Source organism: Hesperophylax consimilis, chromosome 5 (assembly GCF_061612785.1).
Source record: "Hesperophylax consimilis isolate HC1 chromosome 5, BYU_Hcon_1.0, whole genome shotgun sequence".
NCBI classification, from domain to species: Eukaryota; Metazoa; Arthropoda; class Insecta; order Trichoptera; family Limnephilidae; genus Hesperophylax; species Hesperophylax consimilis.
In genome coordinates, this window is record NC_142840.1 from 19,686,413 (window position 1) to 19,712,800 (window position 26,388).

At 34.6% G+C, this 26,388-nt stretch overlaps 1 protein-coding gene across 2 annotated transcripts in view; it reads right to left on the reverse strand.

The window, feature by feature from the left end:
- Positions 1-26,388, reverse strand: part of SP1173 (major facilitator superfamily domain-containing protein SP1173) — a 156,532-nt gene that overhangs the window by 36,298 nt on the left and 93,846 nt on the right. The window lies entirely within an intron of this gene.

Below are 26,388 nucleotides of genomic sequence, written 5' to 3' on the forward strand. Positions count from 1 at the left end.
TGAAACTAGTTTCCTTCGTTTAATAATTTTGTTATGGCTGCCAATTGGATTTATTTTGATTTCTAAAAGCAAGACGATAACTCACTTTACTTAAAGGATTGTGCTATTGTTCCCCAGAAACAATGAAAATCTCATTAATTATTTGGTTTAGGACGCTCTAGTGGAATATCTAGCTAGGCATATCCTCAAAATACTGTGTATCAAAAATGTGTATATTCTTAGTGTGCCTTATATCACCACGAATACAGGTAGTAAACATAAAATCCGCTTGGCAAACGGAGTATAGAGACGGTCGATTTTAACTATAAAGTGTTTATTTATTTATTTTGTGAAAACATTTATAAAACAAGTAGGTTAATGAAGGGAAACTGTCACAGATAATCTTAACCATAAAAGTATGTATTTTAAAAATGATTTTGTATTTGCGTTCATAGATTTATGCTTCAAAAATAAATTGTTTAGTAATTTTAATTGTTTGAATATTTTTTATGAAGTAATTAGAATTAGCAATATTATTTTACAAAATGAAACAAACACTTAGTTTTAAACCACTAATAAATAAAGTGGTTTAAAACTAAGTGTTTGTTTCATTTTGTATAATGTCAAGCCACAAAGTGTTTGCTTTCTTCGATAATATTATTTTAATTTTAATCAAGCGAAACGATAGGAAATATATTTATTTGTATTCATAAAGTAAAGCGATTCGTAGTAAATATTAATCGAAAATAGTGATTTAGCATTAGGCTCGAATTTCTTCATCGAAAGCCTAAAAGCTGATAAATGTGCAAGACATATCTTGGACATACATCACTGTTAGCTACCATTCCTCGTGGTCTCAAATTGTGGCTCACGTGGTTCTGCGTTGCAACCTGCAGCGTGAACATACTGAACATTGCCATGAAGAAAGCCAACCTCCGATGGGATAGGGCACCAAAAGAAGGGTAATAGGTACAGGAACCTTAATATGATAAACGGGTAGTATACAATAAGCAATTATGTCAACAGTACGCACACGCAGTAGTTAATATTGAATCAAATCAATACTAACCAAAAATAATATTCTGTACCTATAACTGTTGTACTCGTAGGTTATGGGCACTTATATTAGCGGAAAGTGAAGTGAAATACAAACATCAACAAACCTCAACACGTCTCACTAGTAATAACTATCCAACAGTTAATCTAAGTGTGTAATTCAAGCGGCAACGTGTTGTTATGCGGTCGGATGTGTTGATGTTATTTCATTACTGTAATGGCTGGATCGTCCGTAATGGTGATGCCTCTAGCTGCTTATGGCGTGCGGTAATGTAAGCGGATTACAGTATGTATTGTAATTAGGTGCTCTTCATCGATTGTTTACAATCAAACTCATTGAAGACCGTAGAACTTGTGGGTCGGAATAGTTTTATTTAATTCAAGTGTGCTCTTGTGTGAGTTTAATGGGCTGTAAGCACCCATGGCGGGCTGTTGGCTAGTCGGTTGCGGAACCTTTGAAGACAAACCAGGTAATAGTCTGAGCGCAGTTCAGTGTAGACCTTTTCTGCGCAGGGTCTTAAAGCGTTTGGTTTACATCGATTGCTTACCGACTCTCCCTATTTTTATTTGGAGTGTCGAAAATAACGTCTTCGGTTGCATTATGTTCTACGCAGAGATGTGCAAAATGGGTACCCAAAACCATTTGAAATGCAAAATGGAAATGGGTCAAAACTTTTCCATTTGAAAATGCAAAATGGTTTTTAGAAAAGCATTTCAAATGCAAAATGCAAAATACCTATTTTCAAAATTCATTGAAAATGCAAAATGGTTTCTCAGGTCAAACAATTAAAATAATTATAGAATTTTTAAACAATTTTGTCATTTAATAATGGACATCAATGTAGAACAAACATATTACATGATGGTAAATCCAAAAACACCACGACTACAGATTATGAAACCACAAAAAATTTGCGCGGGACTAATGTTGCCAACGTAAAACATAGAAACTGCTATCTAACGTTTAATATTACAGCGTCATGGCCCCTTGTTCAGTATTTTTTGTAATGGTATCACTCAATTGCCAGGGCTCCTACCAGGGAGCAACTTGAGAAATGTAAATTATCTCTCATAGCGAGGTTGAGGACCGACTGATATTTGGGGCTTATGAAAAAAAGATGAGTGGAGATAGTAGGAAGAATGTTGCAAAAAGCATTTAAAATGGAAAATGCATTGAGAAAATCATTTAAAATGCAAAATGCAAAATGGTTTTTAGAAAAGCATTTAAAATTCAAAATGGAATATACCCATTTTGCATTTTGCATTTCCATTTGAAATGGATTTATTTGAAATAAAGCACATCTCTGGTTCTACGTAATAATAATAATCATGGATTTATTTTATGATTAAATGTTATCATTTATCAGCCGTCTATAATAGGTTTGCAGGACGAAGGAGTCTTAGGACTTCTAGGAGATGTGCACTTAAACCCTCCAGGCCTCTGGCATATTCTGTCAGAATGATGTCGGAGTGTTTCCGCTTTGCAATAAAATACAAATAAATGGAATATTTCTGAACACATCCGAAATCTAAAGACTGTTTTTGAAAGGTGATGAAATAGGTTTTCAAATTTTAACTAAAAAATATGTATATTTTTGTAATATTCAAATTATGAATGCAAACATAAAAAAATTTAAATGGCATAAATTCAATTTTAGTCACTAAAATTATTAAGGACGAAAAAAACAAAAAATTAAAAATAAATATATTTGACAGGTCGGTGGCTGAGTTGACATCGCGTTTGGGTCCCACCCAGGGGTATTGTGTTCAATTCCTCGGCTGGCTAAGTCCTCCATCACAACACAGGCAACATTTTCCGCTTACTGTGGTGGTAGTAGGAGATTTTCAAATATTGTGTGGTTATTCCTAACCAGGGAATGTTTGTCTTTCTTTAAAAAAATGTTTCATTAAACAAATGTATTACAAACGTCATTGTTGCCTCACTTTTTTTTCGATTCATATAAAAATAATTAACAAAAATTCACAAAGTTTCACAATTTTATTTAAATTACGTTCGGTACCTTTAGTTTCATAGAGGCGTATGTTTTAATTCTTCTGTGGTTTACTTCTAGATTTGAATATAAAGCGTGGTGTTTTCTTTCTAAACCGTTTAGTACATATTTCTCACCATTACAGTAGGGATACATAACGATTTCTGTGTGACCATATGAATTGTTCCCAAAAGCGAACATATTAGCCAAATTAGGGGTTAATTAGTAGCATTAATCACTATTTTACACAGTATTGTCAATACCCAAATCATTTTTACATTGAACTAAAGTTTTGCAATGGGGACCGATATGTTAACCGTCAAATAATGTTAAAATGACACCCCACCGAGAGAAAAAAAAATACTACCTTTCGCTCCGAAGCACACCTTTTTTTAAATTAAAAGATTGGTAGCAGCATCGACCAATATTACATCAATGGGTAGCAGCCATTATTGGTATTGCTAGAAATAGACAGCATCACCCAGCAAATAAAGTACCCAAGTAAAGTATATCAAAAAGTCCATATCACGCTAAGTAATTTATTTGATGATCACAAAGTGGGAGTGTTTGTGGATGTGTATCTAGTTCACCGGTTGCTTTGCAATATCACCATCACAACAAAGAATTAACGAAATAAGCACATTACAATTTTATCACGCGAGATTTTAAATTTCCTCGAAAAGGCTTGGCCCTGAAACACCCTTTCATTAAATAACTTAATAAGAGATTAAAAGCAACAAATAACTGGCCAGGCCAGGTCTGAAATTCGGCGAATTTATTGAGGGAATTTTAACTTTCAAATTTCATGCATAAGCACTCCGAAATTAATCACATGAGTGGATATACTAGATTTGTGACAACATTATAAAAGAATAAACTATTAAATAGGTACCCTCTGCAATTTTCAGATATCAATAATTAATAACTAACTATCTAACCAACACGCCGTTTGCCCGAATGGGTATTGCTTCATTCACATACATGCATGTCAAGATTAATATCAATAATAACATCAATACAATGTCCAAATTGCGTTAGGTAGGTACCTACTTGCTTAAGAATTTTATTAATATTTGAATGTGTTCGATTTTAATGTGTAATAAACAAAAGCACAACATTTAGGTATTTGATAGATGGATTATTGAAGCAATTGGAGGGAAAACAAAAGTTTAGGCGGGAAAGCAGTGGGGAAAAGAGGGTTACAAGAAAAATATTGTAAATTTACTAGAATACTGTAGGGAACAAGACGTCCAAAATAATATCATTATTCTGTGATAGAAAGCGGCTTCCACTTTCAAAGCTTTGTTTTGGAGTGTTGAGGTTTTGTGAAAGAAAACATTTCATCTAATATTAGAAGTTGGCGAACAACTAATTTGGTATTCTAATCTTTTTCATTTCATTTTATTTGAAGATCGCAGACGTGCACATACCACAAATATAGTAGTGCGAACTGAATATTGACGAAGGTATAATGTACATAGGTATAAGTTCCTGACGTCCGCGTCCGGTACAAATTAATGTCGTGGAAATAATGTTATCATCAGTAGAGGAGATTCGGTTGAATTATTATGATTATCTAGAACCATAGGTATACTAGTATATTAAAGGGTATACTTAGTATGAAATAGTAGTGTAGATTTGTAGATATCCTATGGCTTTAGGCGTGTATAGTGTACAACATCATCTGTAATTTTGACTGATTTAGCCCCAAGGTCTGAGTTATGGTAATGGAACCGTCTGTGCCTAGAACTACGTTGTCTGAGCGGGTTTGTATGTAAATTCGTTAGAAGTAGAATTCCCGGAAACAATAGCCCCCTAATTAGGATCTGGCGGAACGGAAAGAGCCTTATGGTGTTGCCAACAAACCGTGTAAAAAAGTTATACCGCCTTTTAATTGTTTTTAAACTTTCTTGTGGAGTGCCTGAAAGCTGATTAAAAATTAATTAGAAAAGACGAAGACGGATTAATGTTTTGTTGTGGGTAAATTGAAAACAACAATCGGACCCTGCTTAAATTATGGAAAGTTTTTTTTGTTTTTAATGTTTTAATATTAACCAAAAGTTCCGCTACTCGAGTATTGACTATGATGGCATTCCCACTTGGGGATTGTTGTTTGTAAGGATATGGAGTAGGAAATGTGGAATACAGAGGTTAAATCAAGAAAAATGATTACTGCTAATTTTTCTCCGTGTAGAAAGTAGGCAAGTACTTTGTTATCCGAATCTAGTTTCAACAAATTATAACTAACACCAAAACTAAAAGTTACTTCCATTCCGAAACGAAGTGAAAATGAACATAAAAGTTTTTTTTCCCTATGTGTGAAAAATCACCAGGTGTAGGTACATAATGTTTATTCGCAAATCATCGATTTTCTATCACGTAATCCTAGTCTGGACACCCAGAATCTTTTTGGAGGCGGGTATGGGTACCGCCGCCACGGGAACCATTTATTGGATAACCAACTCCTGCCATAGTGGTTCGCTACTTTCGGTGACATAGCAGGGGTGCCCGGGTTCATGCGGTGAGGTTTGTCTAGGTCTTGGAGGCGGATGCGTTTGCCCACCTACTGAGTGACGGGTTGTATAGTGAGAGACTGGTTAAGGGAAACCTTTTGACCTCTCCAGCCGGACTTTCTCTCGACCCATCTCCTTGCACCGCAGTGGAAGGGATGGATTCATAAGTCCGTCACTCATGGACACATTGACCCCCAATTCTCCTTCCTTTCCCTAAAAAGACCCTCCACACAACATCCCCAAAGATGACTAGGCCTCCTGTGTGAAGCTAATAAAAAAAAGACCTTTCCTCTCCTCCACAGAGGTCGTCGAATTGTGTTATAAAATAAGACGAATAAAAAATATGTTCAACCCACGACAGTATAAGAATGTAGAATAATGGTCAATGTCAGCAGTATCAGCTATCTATATTATACGAAGAGACTACTATACTTAAAAAATCACTTAGAACTTAGATCACTATCGAATACACAAAGCTTTTCTGTTGTATGTTGTCATAATAATAATATAAAATAATAGGTAAGATAAACAATCCCTTCTTTTTAGTTTCTCTTAGAAAGTATAATTAATTTTGTTTTCTATATAAACATTTTATCATCAAGCATTATCTAGGCCAAAACAGCATGTTCGATGTTTATATCCAAAAGATTAATAGCCAAGTTTACAGCCGAACGTAACCGTGAATTAGAGTGGATAATGGGAAATTTGTACGAAAGTCCTAACGTGTTTATGGCTCACGTTTCGCTTCAAGGGAACATTATGTACCTCTATGTATCTAATTGTCTATGGGGCTTAAGGCAGTTCCACCCAAAAATAAGGCATATTTTACAGATGCTGCTTGGGAGCTAAAAAAAGATTAGTGGTATCGCCGGAGTCATTGAACACATTAGCCATTAAAAGGTTGTTAGCCTAAATATTAATCTGATTGATTTCTCTGCGATTGGCTGCTATTTCTGGTATTTAAAGAAAAATATTCAACTTTATCCTATATTGGTTTTTATGGGAACTTTTTGACCTCATGGCGTCGACCCATACGGTTTTGATTATATTATATTTATCGACCGTAGAATAGGTGTGGCAAGTGCCAAAACTGTGAAGAGTATAATGTCCCGTCATCAAATCTGGATAATTGACGATATAGTGCTTTCTGGGCATCTAGCATTTTCGATCGATAAAGGTTAATTCGGTAACTTGTGGTCGTTCCCGAGCAGAACTGCAGATCGCCAATGAACAAATAATGGTTCACAACGATTAAGTGTTCTTAATTTATTCGATGTGAACTGTTGTTTGTACCTTAGCAATTTGCAGTCGTGCACGGGAACGATGAAAAGTTATCGACAATTTTTTTATCGATCGACTGTGCTAGATACCCTGGGGTCCTTCTTCATATCTTCAAGACTTTTAGCTTTGATGTTTCTTGGCAGTTCGCAACATTCACATCCATCAGAAGTCAGGAGTTTTCATTAGATTCACTCAACGCATTTGTGGGTTAATTCATTTGCAGTCGCGCAAGGTTATTGTTACATAGTTTTCTTTAATAAATGTGTCTTTAAATACCCGTATTAATCAGTGTCTCAATGCCGTGGACTGCCTCGTATTACGCACTGGCAGTCTCAGACCACTTGACCCCCTTAGAGCCCTGATCAGTCTCGTGTCTAGATACAGCGGATATGAACAAGTTGGTTTTTGGATCGTAATTTAGAAAATATTAGGTAATTATCTACATCCAGAGATCAATAATTTTCATTCTTTTTTACATTAACTCCACATAGGAGAAAACATATTTCCCTCAGGACCTATCTGTAGGAATGCTATGTGGGGATGCTGTTTTAAGGAAAAGAAGGGGAGGAAGTTCTGGGAAGGAATAAAGTATTAGGGGTGTATCTGGGGGTCAGTATATCCAGGAGTGACGGACGTATGAATCCATCTCTCCCATTGCGGTGTCAAAAGAGTCTGTATGGAGAGGTCAAAGGGTCTCCCTCAGCCGGTCTTTCCGTATCCGGCCCGCCACGCAGCTGGTGGGCAGACGCACCCGCTGCCAAAATCTGGATAAACCTCACCCATTGCAAACCCCGGGCAATCCCGCAAAGTTACCAAAAGTAGATAACCATATGGGATGACCTATGACAGAGGTGTTGATTAATTTATTGAGGCGGTACCTGCCTCCAAAGTTGAATGAAAACTTGCTATTATGTGTGATGTACTTACAAATAGTTGATATCAACCTTTGCTTGGAGTCGAGTTCCGCAGAAAAGGGTTTGTTTTAACACAAAGTTACTATCAGATGCCCACTAGAATTTCTAACTTGGCAAGACTTTAGCACAGAAACATGTCGTGGTACTTTCTATGTCCGGTGACGTGATCAGATATAATAAACTAAATTTGGTAAAGCGATAGAAAACGAAGATAGTCGGAAACGACGGTTGTTTGGAGCTTGCTATTATTAATGTGTGACCGGCTTTATTAGGAGCATCTGTAGTGTTTTAATGAACGGATATGGATCACATTAAAGACTCAGCACACACACTACACTATACACGACACACGCCTCGTGATCATTACATTATTCAACATATTTCGTGTTTAAACACTATTCACCATTGTTAAAATTCCCGAGAATTCCCGGTCGTGTCAGGGCCGTTGAAATAAAACGTGCAAAGTTAATGTTTAGGAAAATGTTTTGGAACCATCTGTCATATGTAGGGATGACATAAATATCGAGCAACAATGCAGGACACGAAGTTTACGAATTATAACTTAAAATTTTATACCACGAAATCGACTCCAAACTATTAAGAATCTTTTAAAATTATTTAGCAGGCCCTTAACGAATGAATTGATAGGTTTCCTGTTAAGCTTTTAGTAAAAGAGGAATATATTAGTACGATGTCGGAACACGTCATATATCTACATGTATACATTTGTCAGAAATGAGTGGATTCCTTTTTGTTGTTTGTTTTTGGGGTGTTATGCCGTGTTGCGCTAACTCCTTCTTTAGCCGACGTTTCGGACAGCGCACAGTGTTTCGTTTCATACAAGCTAGACGGAAAAAACTCTTTTATAATTATAAAGTGTTTGGAACCCTCTTGTGGGGAGTATTTAATCTGAATGTATTGAAAATTTGGATTGAAAGTGATTAATTTAATTTTTTTCTAAAAAAAATCGGAAAAAAATCTTTTAAATAATTCATAACAGTATTAATACCGTATTTGAGGTTTTTGAAGAAAACAAATTTAAAAAGTTAAAAATATGTCTATTTTGAGAATAATAAATATGTAAAAGCACAGTCAAAAAATATAATACAAATCACGAAACAATTGCGAAAGTATAAAAAAATTATAAAAAATAGCTAAAAAATAATCAAAACAATCATTATTACTAATCTAGGAAAACAATTTTAGTCATATTTAGCAACGGAACTTAATAAAAACAAGCATTAGTTGCAGAAAGTACAGTCAGAAAATAAAATAATAATATCAAAAGTTATGCAAGAACAGTAACGAAACAAAAAATATTACTTATCTAATAAAGTGGTATCTGAGTCATTTGCGGCGAGAGAAATTAACTGCACATAAACATCTTTAATTTTTTTAAGACAGAGTACAGAACCAATAGATTTGTGAGAAAGTGCTTAAACATAATGCTTATTGAAACTAGATGCTATCTGAGTTATGTTCAGAGGAATCATCAGAATAATAATCAGAGGAGTCATCAGAATAATGTTCAGAGGAGTCATCAGATCGCAAACATTGTGTTCTTGACTCGGAATTGGGTGTTTCAAGTAAATTTAACACATCAGAGGGAAGTGAGCTCGATTTTTTTTCTTGGAACCTCTCTAAAACTATTTATTATTGGATCTGATGTAATTAATAGCATGGTTAACATATCTCTGTTTGTTGATGTTCGGTCGATTTTTCTGGTGTGCAATTACCTAAATCTTCTACAGTCTTTATTTCGCGCCTCTTGCGCCTCTTCTGACAGCTGCCCAATAGGTACAATGCACGAACTAATCACATCAAATGAATGGTATAAAAGTTTATGAACAGTTGTTGGCATGGTATACCAATCATATAGGTTAAGATATAACTCCTTAGTGTCATGCACATACTGTTCAAAATGTTCGATGTTAATGCTATACCCAGAAGCTATTGTACTCAAAATTATACAAAACCTCTTGATGAGCCCCGCATATGCCCCCGCAGAGCCGAAAAAACCAGTGTTTGGGTTGCCAAACCCAGGTTTTGGTTTATCTACAATTAATCCCATTTCACTTTTAAACCGTTCCTGTAATTTTTTTTCCCTTTTTTCTAGTACTTAAAATTAGTTTATTTGCATCCCCTCTGACTTGCCAGAGTTGTATTCGATAAGCGATATGCAAAAAACATTCAAAAGTTTTTATCCAGGCATGCAATGTAGATAAGCCAAAGGAATAAAATTCTTGTCGTGGAACTCTATTGATAACCGTAGTATTCATTTCACTGGGTTTGGCACCACAGATATAACACGACATAGTCGACTTGTTTCCATTAAATTGCAAATTTTGCCATCTACCATAGTTAATAACATTTTAAATTTTACATTTTCAAATCTACATCTTCAATGTTAATTCTAAAATTTATCAAATCCGAGAAACTGCGATCCACTTTTTGGTTATATTCAAAGATATTAACTGTACTTGGCTTTTCAATTTTTTTTCACTGCTTGCACTGAGATTTTGACGTTTAAATTTACTTAAAATATGATTATATATTCCCTGAAACCTTTCTTTCTTGGGTAAACTTCTCCACGTCTCGAACAATTCCTGCCTGGAAATCTGGTATGTGGTGCCTGTGAAATGACAAATTATGATTGGTGAGCATTAATGAGCAAAAATATCGAAACTGATTTGAATAGAAAATTAATTGTTTAATCTACAAAAAAAAAAATCACGGAACCTTATTGATACTTTATCCGAAAAAAATTCTCGAGAAGTTAGAAATTGAATATTTTTAAAGCACAAAAAAATACACAAGTTAAACATTATTTTTTAAAAAAACTGTAATGTTTTATATTAAAATTTTACAATTATAACATACTACATACCTTCCAAAGTAGCCTCCATTTTTTTTAGAACCAAAACACATTATTTTAACCACATAAACAACCTTACAGCTCGCGCGACAAGATGCGAATAAAAGCAACTGATAATTCATTAATTAATTTACCTAACTTTAGGGCTCTGGTATGAGTCAACCCGTGCATTAATTACCCCAATTCCAAAAGAATTTGTCACACTAACTACCTGTTAATACCCCCATGACGTCATTTTTCAAGAATTCCAAAGTGACTTTTTTCCGTCTAGCTATATGAAACGAAACACAGTGCAGCGTTGCAGTGTCCATCATCAGGGCCGATCCGGTAGATCCGAAGATGTGTAAATTTTGGTTGTCGAGTTTGTGCTTATTTATTTGTGGCCTGGGCCCGTCCAAGTGCGAAATGCCAACGGAAGTGGCGACATCTTGTAACACCCCAAAAACAAACAACAAAAATGCTTTTGGCCGTGAGAATCTAAAAACTTACCTGGGTGGATTCCTGTTATATCTACATATTATATACATTTGTCAGAAATGGGTGGATTCCTGTTATATCTACATATTATATACATTTATCAGAAATGGGTTGATTCCTGTTATATCTACATGTATACATTTGTCAGAAATGGATGGATTCCTGTTATATCTACATGTATATCACGAAATCGACTCCAAATGTAAACGGAGAAAAATGAGCATTGTTAATTTATTAACAATCTCTTCAAATTATTCTTCATCTGGTTAAAAATGGGATTGCAGGCACCTAACGAAAGAATTGATAGGTTTACTGTTATATCTACATGTATACATTTGTCAGAAATGGGTAGATACGGAAAAAGCGGGCGCAGTATTTTGTCGCTAATTCGCGGTTTTAAAAAAAAATTATTAGTGTCATTATGGAATTCAACTAACTTTGTTTACTATGTGCTATGATAAACTAATCATTATTTTTTTAATGTAGGATGTCAACTAAAAGAGGTACGAAAACAAAATGGTGTTTGAAAAACCTCAGACTTTTTTAGACATAATCCGTCTATTCATCTATTGTGGGATCCACGTAGAAAGTAGATAATGAAAAGCAATTAAGTCACGTCGTAACGAGATTAAGGCTAAATGAAATCCTAAGACTTACGCCTCGTCTCAAAAATAGACATCCGTAATGTTTTATGTAGTGTTGTATCTCCGGGTCTTCTTACAACTCTTTAATTAAAACTCCGGCTCAACATAGCACTTGGACTTTATTGTGATAGATACAATGAACTCAGATGGCTTCCTTAACAGGCGGTAGAATTTATTGTGGACCTGGACCTTAAGTTTGCAACCCCATTTATTACAGACTCAGTACCTCCCTTATCGACAGTAATTTATTTATTTATTTTTTCATGTTCTCCATAATACGGTTATACACCAATATATCATGGAGAAGATTACAAATTAAAAAGTTTACAGAGGCAGTTTTACTATTTTGTGACATGTGTTAAAAGATAGTTACTGAATTGTCTGTAGGTGACATTGAAAATGTCGATGGCTAATGCAGAATCGTTAAGCAGTTGAGTCGCTCTGTTTATTGGCGCGTTCTGATAGGCAGAAGTCCTCGCTTTCGGAGCATATAAGAGTGCATGGGATCTCCCTCGAGTATAATTGTTAGGGACATAAAAGTTAACCTCTTTCAACGTAGGCGGATTGTGTATTGTATCAGAGATTAACTTAAAAAAGTGTTTGCCTAAAAATATTTTTCTGTGGGCTTCTAATGTATTGAAATCGAGCATTCCTGTTAAGAACAAGTATGGATATATATTATATCTATGGATAGCCTCTTTAACTACTTTCTAGTGCCATCTATGAGTGTCATCTTAAACAATTCTCTAGGATAACACATTTAGTTTGTTGTGTTTAGTTTGAGTGTCATCTTAAACAATTCTCTAGGATAACACATTTAGTTTGTTACTGAAAATATTACCTATTTACCATATTAACAGATCTTATAAAGCAGAAATCCGCTTACCTATCTTAGTAGCAAAAACTCTTGAAGATTGAGCTCTGTTGTCATGAATTCTCAGGACAATGCAACTAGTTTAAGCTTGAAATGTTAATTCTACCTTGAACTGCAAAGCTTTGAAATATCAATGTATCTGAAAGGCCATAGGTATTCATTACTTGGTTCTTGTTACATTTGTTATCAAATATTCACACACAAAACGAAATCTACACTGAACTTTCACAGGCTTTTAACATTTCCGGGCGAATGCCGCGCACTGCGCGGGATCATATTTAGTCAGAATGGTCGTACCCCGCGCACTGCGCGTGACAGTGTCCAGCTTGTTTGAATACGTTTTCTGAGAAATCGGGAGTAAATTTTCCCTTAATTATGATTATACCAGGTGTGAAAAATCCTCGAAAATGCAAATTACCCAATTTTAATGACACATTTATTCGAAAGTACGTATTTTCCTAAAATTATTTGACTCTCATATTTTATCAGTTGCAAAAAAGTTATTAACCAGCCTGTACTGTACGTTCGAACCGGTACGTTTATCTACCTGCTCGAGGGATTAGTACACAAGTATACGGTGACCATCCTGCATAAATCTTATTGTACAAATATTGGCAAGTTTTGGATGATTCTGACTGTGGATATAATAAATATTAATTTATTCCTTACTAAGGAAAATTAACATCGGACGCTTTGTCAAGACTAAATTTGCCATTTACCTCCAAGATTGTATTGCAACTATAATATGACAACTTGTACACTGATCGCATAAAAAAACATTTTATTTTAATATACAGTGGTAAAGAGCAATAATTTTGGTTGTGACTCCACATGATGGTAAAAGTACAAAAGACAAATCATTATATAGAGCACCTTACCTCCGGATATTTTACGTAGATCCATTTATTTTCAAAAAATAAAAATATGGTCACCCCAAAAGCCTAGTGACCTACACGGTGAACAAAAACGTGTTGCAGCAAATGCGTAAGTAAACGTGTATTAATGTAAGGTTTTAAGTTGTGGAGAAATATTACTACCAATCTAACAAAACATATCATATATTTGTCGTCCCCAAAGGGTTAAAAACTTAAAATAAAAAACACCGATGATTCTTGCATCCGATAAGTACCAACCTACACTAGTAGGTCACAAAAAGTCAAAAACACTTAAAAGTTTCTATGGATAAAATATACTTTTGATGGCTTTCGTGGTCGAGGGGTAAGGGCCCGTTCCCACTTCCGTTTTCAAATCGGAGGCGGGTCCCGTTTTAAAAACGGATGGCCAATGGCCCTGTTCACACTACCGTTTTAAAAACGGATCCGTTTTAAAAACGGACCATACTCTACGAAAAAAAAATAATTGTCGATTCAACAAAAACATGTTATTTGCTCATTCTTCAGTAATGGTGCGCAATGGACGACGATGAAGCTCTTTTTGTCATGTTGTACTTATTAAAAAGAAGGAAAAAAGTGAAAAGAAAATTTTGGGTACACCCAATCATAGCCGAATGATTTTCTGTAGGAATTTTCCAAGTGTTAATTGGTGAGTTGAGAAGTGATGAACTAAAGTTCTTTAATTATTTTAGAATAATAATGATTGGATTATTTATATAGCGCCGTTTTCACCATGAAAAATCACCTCAAGGGCGCTTAATGGCTTAAGAGAATGTCTATCACTTCCTTTAACCATCTACTGGAATGAGTTTCAGAGAGCTTAACATATCAAAATACAAAATTGAGAAAGTGCATTTGTCCTGAAGAAAGGCTATCGATATTTTAAAGTAAGAAAACAATAACAACTCAAATATTTTTTATTATGTGTTTATTAAAATAATAAGCTCTTCCGTGCATCTCATTAAAGCTTTAAAATTTAAAAAAAGTAAACTTAAAAAAATAAAAATAAAAATTTTGATGTACAAAAGTTGTGTACACCAAGTGTTTTGTTTTTATTTGGTTAAAGATAAAATATTACCATACTCTTTCTTCGACCAGTGGTATTAAATTTTCGGGATTTATTTCCTTATCCATTATTGTAGTTTTGATTTATTTACTTAACAAAATAACCAAATACAAGCACGCAGCGTGCCTGCTTCCTTGCGACAGGGAGCGGGCGGGGAGGGGTCGGGGTTTGGCGGGGACTCTGCCGGAACGACTGGACGACAAGTGTGAACAGCTCCATACAACACTATGAGCGAGCGTGTTCCGACACGATTTGAAAACGGACGCGCTGCGTAGGCGAGCCATCCGACAAAAAATGTCGGATCCGTTTTCAAATCGTGTCGGACAAGTGTGAACAGCTCCATACATCCACTACAGCCACTAGGGCATCCGTTTTTAAAACGGGACCCGCCTCCGATTTGAAAACGGAAGTGGGAACGGGCCCTAAGGCTCTGTCTACGTATCCGGAGGTTGCGGGTGCAAATCCCGGTGTGCCCATGAAAATTTTATTTAAACAATTTGTCTTATTTTACGATTTATTCATTTAAGGGTAATTTTATAATAATTAATAATCTGTTCTTTCATTGATTGTGCTAATTTAATTATTTTTGGCAAAACAGTTTTTGCGAGTTATGCTTTAAAATATTAAGATGAATTATTATTATGAAAGAATTGAGTTTGTATGCATAAAACCATTTATTCATATTGCGAATGTACGGGTGCAAACAAAGAATTGAGTTTGTATGGATAAAACTATTCATTCATATTCATATTGCGAGTGTCGATTGCAAACAAATAATGAATCTTAATATTTTAAAGCATGATTTTCAAAGAGTGTTTTTTATTCTGAAATAATAAAATAAGCACCCTTTATGAAAGAGCACATTGCGCCCAGAATTAAGAGCAGAAGTACGCCCTTAAAATTTTAAGTGGTAAAAGATCATTGTTCAGAATTGAAAAGTTGCTTGAAATGACTTTAACCGTGTTTGGTGACTAGATCTGAATAGCAAGGTACTTCCCCCACCGTACGCTCCCCACTCCACTACCTTCAGCCTCACAATATTTCCCAATTAGGGATGCGATAGTATCACGGGTTCCAGAAGGTTGGTTACAGTTGGGACTCTTGTGCGGTATTCACATGAAATGATATTAAGTATAAACACCGCAATAACAAAATATCTTTTAGCATAGAAAACACCCTTAAAATATTTCTTTCGAAATGCCTCGGGGGTTGAATCTTTTATAAAATTGAATAAAGAACACGTTCCTGAGATGTTCTTTTAAAGTCCCCAAGCCATTAAAGGAAAAGTTCTGTACCTATTTTTAATGACTTCGCTATTAATGTAACGACCCTCACAAAAAGCGCAGTTTTTCTCAGAGGGAAAAATAAATATAATAATCTACGTGCAGAAATCCCTATTTTCCCGCCTTAGATAAATTTCCCAGGAAAGCCTTGGGACTTGGGATCGCTATTTCTTGTACCCCTAGAATAAGAGAGGGAGATTGTATAGTATCTTATTGGTTAATATTATCCATTTAACTTCTATTTCGAAAATGATTAGGCAGAAACGTTTCAAATAAAAAAAAAATTGTGTAAATAGATTACGTACTTGAGTACACAAGGTAATTTCATGTCATAACTTTCAACAGAAGAGCATGTATTTTTTTAATGTTAATACCGTTTCCAACTGTCTAGAGCTAGTGAGACTATGAACCTCCGGAATGCCACCGTTCGACCACGGAGGCCTCATGATTATGTCTGAAGTATGATGGTAATAGAATTGATCGTTAGAAGAATTACGATACAGCGCCCTTGAGGTGATTTTTGACAAAAGCGGCGCTATTCGAATCATTATTATGGTGATGCACAACATAGTGTAACGTTTTGAATCGGTCCGCTAACAATAACACTCCTTATGTAGAGGGCGATAAGGTTTAGTTTGACACCAGTTCATAAAAGTGTGTTTAATTTTATTTTGCGAAGTTAAGTTACAAACATTGAAATCTTTTTCGATCTTTTTATAAATAACTTAATTTGCCACACTATACAATAAAACCATAATGGAAATAAAACGAAAATGGTTTCGTAAGCAGGAGATTTTGAACTTTAAAGTAGTTTTTATAGGCCTTTTACTTGATTTTTTTTCTGCACTTCTTTAATAATCAAAAAAGCTTAATTATTTCAAAGAACAAGATGTGTTCTACTAGTATATAAACTATATAAGAATGTTATATATTCTAATCGATTAAATTTACAAACCAAAAACACAACCAACATAAAAACTTACTGGTAGACAACAAATTGTCAAAAAATTAATGCAACAAGTGGAGTTCCACAGGGTTTACACCTTGACCCAATCTTATTTATCTTGTTTATAAATGATCTTCCAAAAAAATTTCATGATATATCTATCTTACTTTTTGCTGAAGTCCTCAAAATTTATAGAACTATTCAAAATACGAATAACCGTATTAACCATTGCAACATTCTTCAAGACAATATCAACAGATTATTAATTTGGTGTAATGAAAATAGACTTTACTTAGATATCTCAAAATGTCAAATAGTTAGATATTTTTGAGAATAAAAAAACAGTGATTTTTGATTACAACATTGATAACAATGCTCTTGAGACATTAACACAAATCACTTTTCAATCAAATCTTTCATTTGTTAACCACATAACAGAAATCTCTAATAAGGGCTTAAAAAGGTTGGGATTTATAACTAGGCTAACCAGAAATTGTTATATTTTGTCTACCAGCGCCCTTGAGGTGATTTCTCACGAAAACGGCACTATATAAATTAGCCAAATATTATTATGTAAGAAGTCAACTTGAGTACAATTCTCCTGTCTGGAACCCACATTATAATATACAAGCTGTTGAAAGAATACAAAACAAATTCTAACGTTTTATAAATTTTAAAATGGCTATTCCAGCAATTATGTTGAACTACAACACTCTGTTAAATTATATGAATATGCTCAAATTGACAGAAGAATTTTCACTGACTTGGTATTTCTATATGAAATTCTAAATTATTTAGTTGTTAGTCCGGTATTGCTAGAATTGATAAGCTTCCGGATTCCACAACGTAATACTAGAAGTCAGGATTTATTTCAGTGCAGAAATTCTGGGACTAACTACCATAATATGTATTCGTCTTTGCCCAGAATATTAATGGAGGGAAACAATTATACCAAGTCAGTGGACATCTTCAATTTATCTTTAAACAAATATAAAATGTTGTTAATGAAGCAATTAAGTTATGTACAATAAATAATGTAAATTTCTTAATATTCATATGTAAAAGCCCCGAAAAGTGGCGTTAATTCATAAATAAATGATTTTGCATTACTGCGTAGTGTTTCGCTGTAACAGAGTTGTGTGGATTTCTATCCTCACTGCACACCTCTGCAAGAAAGCGGCGTGATGAGTTACTAAATAAAATTATAGCAACTGACGGGGATGGTACTCTTGTTATCACATTCCTGCTAACAGATCAATATTCAGAATCTTGCTTGTTATGATATAGCCAAGCTTAGTGACTCAGTTCTGAAGAGCCAGGCATTTCCTTACCTTCCTATTTACTTTTCCCGTTACTTTAGCCCCACAAAATCCCCCAATTTAGGGTTGCCATACCTACTTCAATTGACTCCAGGCTCCAGGCATTTGAAACTCTTTAATAGTCTCTTCAAGAGTCACTCTTGTGCGATATTTCATAAGAAACTAAAACAGTTGCTAAAAATCGCCATCGGGTAGTTGTACAAAATGATTGCAATTTATTCACCGTTTACCATCTCCGTTACATGTTATGTACCACCTGCTGAATTACTAATAGAGATCTTATCTCGCCCAATTATTATTAAGATGAATGTAATAAAATTATTATTGAATATAATGGTACCTGATACAAGAAGCTTCTAAATATACGGCTTTACTGAGAAATAAGTCATGAATAATGATGAACATACGTATTTCTAGCAGATGCAGGCACGCATATTAAAAAGGAATAATTTTGGCATTTTATTGCGTCGTATTAAATAATATAGATATTGATTCTAGGCAACATCAAAAATTCACTTTACGATATTTTAAGCGCGTCGTGATACTGGCACTTAATTATTAATTGGGAAGCGGAGAATTTTAATTTATTTATGAATTTAGGTTTTTACATACAAATGCAAATATTATGTAAGAATGCGAATAAGATGACGATTTTAGAATTTATATCTGTACCTAGTACGTTCCACAACATTCAACGGTACATATATCTGTACCTAGTACCTTCCATAACATTCAGCGGTACAAAAATCTTAAAAATCACATATACCTGCTACTGCTAACATTGATGACGGTGAAGCAAACTATATAATTGAATGTATTTATGTTCATACATAAAATAAACATAGGTATGATGTCTAAGGAACTGAAAAGAAAAATAAATTACATTCAGGAGATGCACGGACATTTGGGACTAGAAATGCAAAGCAAATTAGATTGCCAACAAGGAAGAAAACAAGCTCCCAGATATCTCTTATGTACCAGGCCGTCCAACTCTAAAATCCCGAATAAAATTACTGAGATTAAAAGTGTTCAAAGTGTTGTACCGGACAGCAGAGGGATGTACCTAAATAATTAAGGAGATGAATATTTATCTGTTATCACACATTTTACGATGCCGAATCCTTTCAGGCTTATCTCACACGATGAGTCATTTTTATAAGTTTTTAAATCACCGTACGCGTGTCATATCACCAGTTCAAGGATGAATTACTCGCACGACAAAACTGTGGGACCTTACTAATTAATTCTCGGCTCTGTGACGCATATAATATTTCTGTTTAGATATAAGAATAATTGCTCCACATTAACACGTGTAAAAATGTTGAATTTTAACCCAATAAATACGCAAACAACTGGCCCAATCAGTCAGTTTTCCGACGACTTTCGTGAAGTTGTGTTTCATTGCAAATCCTTCCTTATGGTTCTCCCGAGAGGAAACCGGCATTTTACAGTTGATGTCACTGGCGTAGGTGTCCAGTACAAGTGTGAATAATTGTAAAAAATGAATTAAGAAAGTATGTCTACCGCAAATATTGATGTTTTGTTGATGAATCAATTTTCTATGTTTTCGAGTAAACTTTTTCACATATTATTTTATCTTGAACAGGTAGGTACTCAATTTAATTAACATGTCTGGCGCATAGGAGTCGAAAGGTGAAATATACATTGACGTTTCAATAAGTTTTCTTTCAAATCCGCATAGATCACAGATTTAGGGACTGTCTAATTACTTACATTATAATGTTCGTAGGATGTCTATGTGTTCGTGGAAGGAAACTAAGCTCAATTTTCGCACTTGCGGAACTAACGTACTAAATGACCCTTCTCTACCAAAATGTTATGGCAAAGCGAGTAACTTGAGAAATATGCTAATGCGCCTAAGTGGAAATAAATGATTCCGTGGGGAGCATCAACCCTAAAGTATAGAACTGCCTTAAGAATAATCTTCGTGCATGCTGTTGGTTGTACTGTAGTAGGCCATGGGGGAGATCTAGAAGGGTATAAAGAGAAGGAAAGGAAGGTAGAACGAAAGTTTAGAGAGGGTATAGCGAACCTGATATGCGTTGAATTAATACGTTTTCGCTTTTTCATATTTTCGGTGTTTTGACAATGTTTGGGTCAACGTGGGCAAATTATTATTTTCGTTGATAAATTTTATTGAACGTAAGAAAAATTGTCGACATGTCCACAATAATTAGGCTGCAACAGTATTGGTGACTCACTACACACATTTTACATTGGCTTAGAAAAAAAAAGCAAATAGATTTTTCTATTGAGAATACGAAAATGCCACGAAAAATTTAATATTTACAGTTTTAAAAAAATATTAAATTTGTGATGTTTAGCAAGGCCGACTAGAGTACAGGCTTTACGAAGTTAGTGCTGTGGCTAAATAAACTTAGCTGTTGAAAATAGTCTAATAGCTCTGTTTATTTAATATACTTGCGATAAAACGACACAAAATCCTCAAAAGCTACGAGTAACAACAACAATCGCCGCCATTTATAAACAGTCATTGCCGATGGCACTGACTTGATCACGTGACGCTTCAAAATTCATCAAGCGCCAAGGAATGTACCGTAGTCGGCCTTGATATTTAGCTATGACGTCAAAAAAATGTTTTGTAATGCTCTATGTTTATTTTTATTAAATTCCTCACTAAATACTTTTTAAATTGCTACATAACAATGGATCGGCCATTAGTATTTTAAATTTTTAGAAATTACTAAAGTCAAATTGACGATCTCAGTCGGTGCGGACTGTTTATTTTAAAATGTAAACCAATCGTAAAAAAATTATTGGATGTTTTTTTACGTTCTAGAGCGTTGCCATCCTGACGTAATGAAGAAATCTTTGGAAAATGTCTTAATTAAATAAATATTGACCAAAAAATACCTTATCTAAAAATACCAATAAGTATTTATCGACTATATAACATCATGGATCATATTTGTGACAGCCGCGTATCCGTCACCATCAAAATCTCAATTAAAATATGATACAAGGGGTCTATCTTTCCTCGCTCCAAGTTTGAAACTATTGAGGAAATGGGTTTGCCATCCCTGGATTAGGGTCTTGTTAAATACTACGAAGGGATCTAAAAAAATAGAATATTTAACACGTGAATTATTACCGCCGTCACGTGAAGTGTATTTCAAAATATAAACACATTTATCGTCGGTGTAATTGAGAAATTGATACATAGAATAAATATTTCACTGGAACATAAAGATGTCGTGATTTATGGACGTAGAAGAAACAATTATAATTATTGGGGCACATAAGTGGAATGCTTACATTTGAGTGTAAATCTCTATGATACATTGGAGGGTTAGAATGCCGTTATTTATTGCCAGTAATTAATTATCTCGTATCTACTTAGAAATAAGTAAAGTTACTTAAGAGCTGACAAGGGCAACACTTGTCAACAAAAATCTAACATTAGTGAATAGTCTAGTCTCTGGTTGGTAAATCGAATATAAATATTATTTACTAAAACTAGACAGGTACCTGTCTACTAGAATCCATTTCCTTTCAGATTGTGAAAATATGTGCGTTTGGAATATTGGCAATAAACCCAGACAAAAAAAATCGTATTTTCTACCAACACCAATAAATATATCTGGGTAAGTAGGTAGGTACTAGGTGCGTGAAATCTTAAATATATTAAGCATGAAATCTTATGTACAAAGCAGGAAAATGTCGGTTGGTGGGATTTTTTTAAATTCTATGAACTTCTAGGACAACACAACTAACCTCGCAACTTCATTTCCGTCTTAACTATTTTAAGCTGTTAAAAAATAAGACACCACGCCATATTACTTGTTCCATAATTTCAATTTGTGAAATAAGAAAAAAAGACATGGAATCAGTTATTTTGAAAATCGGGCTAAGCCGGATATTTACTAGTGAAATTATAAAACAAGTAAATAACAATGGAGTAACTTTTTATCTTTTTTATTTGGCAGACTAAATATATATTTTTTTATTGTTCGCTCGTTAGTAAATTAAATACACATCTTCAAACTAATGAACTTTTAAATGCAGTTGCAGAACAAATAATGTCGAAATGATAAACAGCTCAATAATAGACTTGCGTGTGGGAAGGTTATTGTAGAAGAATAATAAACGAAACTGTTATTAATTGACTCGAGAACTGGTGAAAACTGACTTTAGAACATGAAGCGGCGAAAACTAGAGAGGAAATAAAGAAAATATAACAGGACACTTGGAAGACAGTGTTATGTTACGGCGTAATGAGCTACTCGTACATTTTCATCATAAAACATATCTTGTGGCTTGGAATAACACGGATTATGTCCAAATTTTGGCTTGAAATAACATGGATTGTGTCCAAAAATAGCAATCTAGAGACGAGGGCGAAGTAGGCCACCCTTACATGGGCATTGCTATACAATCTGCTAGATGCGCCCCCGCTAGCAAGCAAATAAAGAAAATTGGGCTCAACAATCAGACTACAGAATGGAAAAACAGTATAAAATTCATTTAAATTTGACATTTTTCGAGTGGTTAATACTCTGCCCAGTATCGCCTTGATAAAAGACCATCACTAACGTTGCTTGAAATAGCTTTCAGATACTCTCCAACCTTCCTCCTCCCCATCTCCTTCCCGTCCACACTCCTTTGGTATCACAACATATCCCAATTGGGGATGCCATAGTCACACTGGCTCTGGGCAGTTTAGACTCTTGTTCGGTATTCAAAAAGAGTATATTAATTTTATTTATAAAATTTTATTATGTTCTTTTTGCGCAGAAAGCACCAATCTACTGAGAACCTTATCAATGGTTCTACCATGATACAAGACATTCAGTCACGTGGGGTTGGGAGGAGTTAGGGTGGCCCACCCTTCTCAAGTCATAAAAAGTAACAAATAATAAAATTGCTTCCTCACTGTGATTTCTTCGGGCCAATTTCCATACAGCATACAATGAAACCCGTGTTCATTTCTCGAATGGCCCGGAAATGAGCCTGACTCGAAACTGCTAATAAAATAATCAGAAATGATTCGCTGTCGTAAAAAAATACTCGCCAATGTTTGTACATCTACCCCAAAGTTTGTTTATTATTATTACTGAAATAAATTATAACTGTGGATAATTTATTGTGTAAAATTGCGATTGTATCGTGTTAGGGGAAGATATAAGTACAATTGCTATTAAAACAGGAATAATTTTCGATATTTTAATTGGTTAACATGTTAAACTGAGATTGAACAAGTTGTTAACGTACTTAAGGCGATGCCATACGTAGTAATGCAAAGTCATGTGTTTTTGGTTTCAAAATTTGGTCGCCTAGAAATGTTTCAGATGCTTTAATTAAATACTGCGAGCAGAATACATCTTGGCCTTTTAAATAATCGAGTATTGTTTAGATAAGTCTTTTTATAAGCCCAGAAAAAAATAATGTATAAGGCCTATGAAAACTGCTTTAAAGTTCAAAATCACCTACTTACGAACCCATTTTCGGTTATGATTTTATTGTATAATGTGGAAAATTAAGTTATTCATAAAATGATCAAAAAAAATTTAAATATTTATGCCTGAACATCCACAAAATAAAATAAAAGGCACTTTTTGGCCATGTTTTTTTCTTGCATAAATCAAAACAGGCGGATGGTGTTAAGCGGGAATTTAAACCTTATCGCCATCTACGTAAGGGTTGTTATTGATAGCGGCTTAATTTAAAATATTACACGACGTAGTTAAAATTGAGTTTTTAGAATAGCTTAAAAAAAATTATTCTCTGATATCAATATTGTTAGTTTAATATTTTAAATCGACCTTTGGGCGATGCCGGTTAGTGACTGAAGGTACCAAAGACAAAACACAATTTATCAGACAATAACACTTATTAATAGCAAGCATGATTAATACAGCGTCCTTGTACCAGTTAGCAAGGCAGTGTGTGGGTAGTGAGGCAGGCTGGCGAGTGGAGAATTGGTCCATGTGCTATCGGGTGCAGACTGCCGACTGCCGACACCGTCTGCCTCCCATGCGGAGTGATCAGTGAAGTCACAGAGCCCGAAGCACACGGCCCACAGCCCATGAGCCAAGCGACCTCTCGCTGGTGATGTCACCGCATCATCTCATCGCTTGAATTCCTATATCTCTGCGGCTGCGAATAATTTGCGGGATATTTTGACTTGAGTTAAATTTTGTAATTTGTAATTTTCTCTTTTGATAGTAATGACAAGTGAGCAGTGTTTGTTCTTGATATGTACTAAATTATAGAAACTAGAAATTATACAAAAAAGAGCTATGAGATGTATTCTAAGGAAAGGCAAATGTGTAAAAAAATAATTTTGGGTTATAAATTATGAAAAACCAAATGCCAAAATACGTTAACTATTTGGATACATTAAATTGTATTTAATAAAAATAAACTTAACTGTGAAACCAGAAATGTGAATAGAATTAAACTGCCGCACGGAGAAAACTTCCAGATAAAAAATATTGTTAATTTTTAAAAATCTATTCAAATTATTCGTATTCCTGCTTAAAACGGGATTGTAGGCCATTGACGAATGAATTGATAGGTATTCAAAAATACTTAAAGTAAAATACAAATGTTTTGTCATGATGTCCGAACACGTGTTCATCAAAGTACTCACATTTTTGCATTTCGTCCTGTTATATTATTAAGACCATTTTATTTACGAAAAAGTAATATGTAGAAACTAACTCAACAAATAAAAAAACGTAAATGTCATTATGTAGTAGGTTTGTCTTACCTGATATCTGAAAATTATTATTTTAGAACAGTTAGTTTGAAAGAAATATCTTTTTGTCGGGATAATTTATGAAAAAAAACATATAATGTGACTCCTGTGCAGATACGTAATAATTATTTAGCTATAAACTCGTTTTAATGGATTCCAGTTGAAAAGTTATTTATTTATTAATGTAACACCACACAATAGTCTCACTGCCATACCCTCCCAAGTAATTCCTGGCTACTCAGTCTTAGTTACTGAACACAGTTGCTGTAAAGTTGTCTAATATTAATAATATTAATAATTGGATAACTTGTATAGCGCCGTTTTCGTGAAAAATCACCCCAAGGGTACAAGCGATACCTTATCGGCGTCAAAAATATGAATAAGGAGTAGCATTTTAAAGTAGATTGCTTTATATGTACTCGTATACCTAATAATGAAAAAGTACTTGCTCTCTATGAAAATACCTAAGAAAATTATTTTAAATGTTCTAACTAACCGTCAGGTTTCCCCAAGGTCTTCCTTCAATGCCTAAAGGTAACTTATATGATGGCTCAGAGAACAAAATACATGAGTAATCAGTTTGAAAATACGCTTGACGAAGTCTTCATTTAAAAGCGATGAGTCTGCCATCAATGATTTAGGCATTGTATTAACCTACGTGAACATGTTTTTATTACTACACAATTGCTCAACAATGCGACAAATAAATCACTTGGATGAAAAGAGACATGAAAGTAAGAGTGGATCCCACCGGCAGTTTGCGGCAGACACATCTGTATCTAGATCACAACGATCTGATTACCAAAGAGTTCTAGTGAAAGGAATTCAATGGCCGCGCGCCAACACTCAGCATCACTACAATGGATTCTCTCCAACACTTGTTGGGGTTCACACGGGTCACGAGACCTTGTATCTAGATCTTGTCCCATCTCAAGAGATGACAGTAGGTGTGCGCTAAAAACTACATTAACTATAGTACATATATATACGCTACATCATGTTGTTCATCTCTATTTCTGATCAATTAGCTAACTATTATGCTTGCTCCGTTTCATAATAGTCAGATATATGAAACTTAATAACACACTGACTGGTTTTTATGTTGCTTGGATCGCTTAATTGGCTTGATGTTGGGATATAATGCGATGCCTACATATATTTTTAAGCCATAAAGACGTATCAATCGTTGATCGTACATACCTACCGAATTATAACGCATACACAATTTTAACACATACACACTTTAACACCTCGGCATCGATTCTATTAGAGAGGTGTTCACGAAATTTAACTAAACTTAAATAAGTACACAATTACATAATTCAATCTTATAAAAATTACATCAGACCTTTTGACACCTAGGTCCGAGACAGGCAAATCAAATTGATTAGGTATCAGTGAGAATGAATAACGATATTTCAAAAAGATTGATTAATTTCACCGAAAGTAAGGAAAAAATGGCATTATTTTCACCGCACACCAGGAAAGCACGCCCACAGCTCACTTCCACAGGTTTAGCGGTTAATCAGGCTTTA